This window comes from Miscanthus floridulus, chromosome 7, assembly GCF_019320115.1.
Source record: "Miscanthus floridulus cultivar M001 chromosome 7, ASM1932011v1, whole genome shotgun sequence".
NCBI lineage: Eukaryota > Viridiplantae > Streptophyta > Magnoliopsida > Poales > Poaceae > Miscanthus > Miscanthus floridulus.
The window spans coordinates 112,905,152-112,909,824 of NC_089586.1; the positions used below are offsets into that span (position 1 = coordinate 112,905,152).

Consider the following 4,673-nt stretch of genomic DNA (forward strand, 5'->3'; position numbering starts at 1 on the left):
TCGCAGCGTAGGGCGGGTTGCGCGCCTGTGCCCTCCGGCGACTTGCACTTGCACTAGTACTAGAGTTCTAGACACAACCAGACGATTCCTCTGGCCAGAATTGAGAAGCCGGTGCGCGCGTTCTGCATCTTTCTCGCAAATTCCCGCCACCGCGCATGGCGCCTATAAAACAAGCACCCTGTAAATTTTACGAGACAAAGTTACTAGGAGTAAGCAACTTGTTAACCGAGCTCGATCGACACTTGTCAGCCAATCCAACAAGGCAACAACCCCGGCTAGAGAAGACGAAGACTAGTAGGATGTCGCTGGCGCTGTCTCGCATGCTGCTCGATAGGTTCTTCCCCGACGCCGGCGGCGTCGGCAAGACGCGGCCACCGACGGACTGGAAGGAGACTCGGGACGCGCACGTGTTCATGATGGACGTCCCGGGCCTGACCAAGGAGCAGGTGGCCGTCGAGCTAGGTGGACGGCCGTATCCTCCGCGTCCGCGGCGGCAAGCAGGACGACGACGACGACGCCAATAAGGGCGGCGGCGCGGCGGCGGGCCACGAGGAAGCGAAGGAAGAGGACGGGGGCACCGACGGCGCCGTGACCGTGAGGTGGCACTGCAGGGAGAGGGCCGGCGCGCGCGCGTTCGAGACGCAGTTCCGGCTGCCGGACGACGCGGCCGCGGACGAGGTGCGCGCGGCCATGGCGGACGGGGTGCTCACGGTGACCGTGCCCAAGCGGAAGGGCGGCGGCGGCAAGAAGCGGCACCACGGCGGCCGGCAAGCCCGTGTGCTGCAGGTTCTGGCCGTGACGATGCATTGCAAACCACGCATGGTTTTGTGCATGCCTCCGCGTCAAAACCTGCAGCTTGTACAGTAGCTGTAGCTCCCTCTTTGCTTCAAAGCCTGACGATGTATATGTATCCATGCGTGCGTAGTTTGGTGCTTGCGTGCGTGCGTGCAATGAGCGGATCTCTTGTCTCTGTACAGTCATTTCATTTCCTGTGTGTGACTCGCAAATTTCTCGTGTAGCGAAATTCATCTTGTTGTGGTTTAAGAAATCACAAGGTTTCTGTTTCACGAGCAGTTCGCTAGTTGCGTGTCGCTTCTGAGTGTCGAGATCAGAATCGCGTACCATAGTTGACGATCGGAGAGAGAGAGAGAGAGGAGGAAGGACGAGGAGCTGAGTGATGGGCAGCAGGTACCACATTGAACTCTGTTCTTCAATTGCTTTCCATCTACTCCCTCCGTCAGCAGCTACCGCATTGTAACTCTGTTCTTCATTTGCTTTCCATCTGCTCCCTCGGTCCCATTATTAGTGTCCTTCTAGACATAGACGAGTGTACCGAGGAAGCATAAAAACCTACGTACCCCTATATCCTAATCATTCCAAGTGAGATATTGTAACATGCTTCATTAAATATGCACATGTCTTATCATTTCTACACATACATTCATCTTATAAAAACCTGCCACGACACCCACTATTCGGTACTTAAATAAATCCACACCAACTTTTTATCGACAAGCACTGAAAATCAGCTTTCCCAGCATAAAATTTTTAGCGCCAAAACAGGTGGCACCCTTTCTTTACACACAAAAGGCAAAGCTTCAAAATTGAAATCCTAATTTTGAATCCGGCGTCCTTTTTCACTTTTGTCAGTTAAGTCACCGCCCGTAGCTTCTGCTTCCACCATTTACCATCCACCTGAGCCCTTGCCCTCCATGGCCATAGAAGCATTTACCTTCTCCTCCCATTCACCTCCATGGCCATACTTGACTTAAACACACCAGGTGAAGAAGAAGACCAGTTCTTCGATCTGAACAAGCCACCTACCGAAAACCATGATGAAGTGGATGGTGGGAGAAGCGTAGGAGGGCATCACCTGGGTCTCAATCCTGAAGAAAATGAGGAACAACATGGACTTCATCAAGGTTAGCACATCTGCATGCCTCCCAAAATGATTGTACTTGTTCTATTTACCTGTCTTCTATCTCTCTAAAATGAGAGTGCTCAGATTCTGGGTTTTTTCTCTTGCATCTCCTAAAATAAGTGTGCTCATATTCATGTCTTCATGGCATGTAAGTTTATGATAGGTTTCCTTGTTCCTATGTGTTCTTCCTCTTTTTATTATGCACCTGCAGCTATAGAAAACACAAAACTGAGAGCTAATTCATTAGATGGGTATAAGAGAAAAATACAAAGAAAAACTAATTGTTAGGTTGAACAGCATTACTATATTATAGCAGCTATATACAAAACATAAAACATGGAACACATGAGTTGGTTAAACATACCATGCAGCTTCATCGCTCCAGTTTGCAAGCAGACTTCTTTCCTGGACTTGTGTCAAAAAAAAGTCTATGCCTTAACACTTCTTGATCTGAGACTGCAAATTTTGAAAATTCTTTAGGTGCATTGCGTCTCACCTGATGAACCTGCAACTCTATTGCTGCACTTTTTTTCTAGATGATGATCATGTAGCACTTTCACCTTGCACAAAACCATGTTCGTTCAAGTTTTCCACCACATGCTCATCATCGCTCAATGAGGAAATCCCAGTCTGCAAGTTCATTTGAATGAGTATCCAATTAGTTGACATCAAAAGTTCTAAAGACACATGCATCCCTTTAAATCGATTTGATTTCTAACAGAATCCCACACGAAAATATTTACAGCAGAAATACAGAATTTACTAAGCAGCTGCTTTTAATCAAATGAGGAACTTGTAAATTATCATGTAGAGTTGAGACTCGAGAGCAAAAATCATAACTCAAACACTATGTGTTCAGGGAGTTGCATTTACATAAATATAAGTTCAGATACTAGAAAACTGAAAGGTACAAGTTCTTAGGATTACATGGCTATAGAAAACACAAAATATATGTCGGGTATCGATATTAGGGATACCCAAAGCAAGGAAGTTAGCGTCCACGCTGACTTCCCCGGATGGCTCGAGACGTATTAAAAGGTCTCACTCGACCTCGAGGCCGTGGGCTCCATCTCAGCCCGACGCCTTGGGTGCGGGCTCCGTCTCGCCCGACCCCAAGGACATGGTTTCCGTCTCATCCAAGGTCACGGTCTCTGTCTCGCCCGACCCCAAGGACGCGGGTTCTGTCTCGCCCAAGGCCATGGGCTTCGTCTCGCCCGATCTCGATGCCGTGGGCTCCATCTTGCCCGACCTCAAGGCCACAGGCTCCGTCTCACCCGACCCCTTGGGTGCGGGCTCCGTCTCGCCCGACCCCAAGGATGCGGTTTCCGTCTCGCCCAAGGTCGCGGGCTTCGTCTCGCCCGACCTCGAGGACGCGGGTTCCGTCTCGTTCGACGGGGACCCATACCGCTACCAACCACTCTAGGTCCAAGCGTATGGGCCTGGGTCAAAACTCTAACGCCAGAGAAGAGGCTGGCATGCCTCGATGTAACCCATGGCCATGATAGGCCATACCTGGGGATTTACATCAAGAATAGTGTCGGGCGTGCCGGTGCTATTCTGCCTAATCCTCGTACGGAGGCGCGTCAGTTCACCACGATGCCCGCTAGGACAGAGTGGAATGCCATGACCGACAGATGATGCCTACACATTGCACCAGTGATGAATAGGGCCATGACATGGAGCCATCCCTGTTGACATCTATAGGATTGGCGGAACCCGCATGAAGGAGAAGAAGGACCCGACAACCCTAAAAGCCTTCTTCTCTCTCTTGTTCTTCTCCTTTTCCTCCTCTATAACCCGCACTTTCCCTTTACCTATAAAAGGGGAAGCAGGGCACACGATGAGGGGGAGATCGGGGGGATCTTGACACAAGAGCATGACACGAGCACATGGCTGAGCGGCAAGCGAGCTCTCAGCACCCGTTCACTCCTTCTACCAGAGACTTGGAATCCTCTCCCTCTCTCGTCTGTTTGTAACTCCTACTGCAAACCAAGTGCCAGTAACACGAGCAGCAGCGAACTAGACGTAGGGACATTTCACCCAAACTAGTATAAACCCTTGTGCCCTCTGAGCACACCATCCGAGCCAGACGCGTAAATACAAATTTACTCGTCGGTGGTCCAAAAACACCGACAGTTGGTGCGTTAGGTAGGGGCTTTTTGCACATCTCGACGTCCATATTAGGACTCGGTTGGCAAGTCACCGCGTTAGCTGGGTCCCAGACGTGCACGTGCGCTTCGGAAACCTAGACTTCATCGTTACGACGGAGGGAGAGTTAGCGCAGGTTCCCACCGTCGTCCAGCCTCTCCACTCCACCGGTCTCGATGCGATCGTAGAGATGCTCGAAGAGCTACAGCTGCATGCACTAGAGGCCCATGTCCCTAGGAGCGACCAACTCCTTGACTTTGATTATCGGAGGCTAGAGCGCTAGCTCGGCACATTCCTAGGACCCTGACCGTCCCAGAAGGACCTGTGTCGTCTCACCTTCTTGTTCGCCAACGTCATGACATAGCTTGCCGAAGGAGAGCCACTCTCCCTAGAATACCTCATCCGGAGCGCCCTGACAATGCTCCTGTTTGGTCTGCGCAATGCTGTAAAGACCGTTGGCCACCTTGTGGTGCAGCACACGCCCCTATCCCCTACAAACGATGAGTTTGTAGGGATGACCGAGTACGTCGTGGAATCTTTCCACAACCTTCTCGCGGGAGAATCGAAGTCGCCCTCCGACTCTAACTCCAGTAGGGGGAGCCAT

At 51.0% G+C, this 4,673-nt stretch overlaps 1 pseudogene; it reads left to right on the plus strand.

Annotated features, from left to right (window-relative positions):
• The first annotated feature begins 225 nt into the window (after nucleotides 1-225).
• LOC136464311 (17.8 kDa heat shock protein-like) lies at nucleotides 226-964 on the plus strand (annotated as a pseudogene).
• Nucleotides 965-4,673: the final 3,709 nt, after the last annotated feature.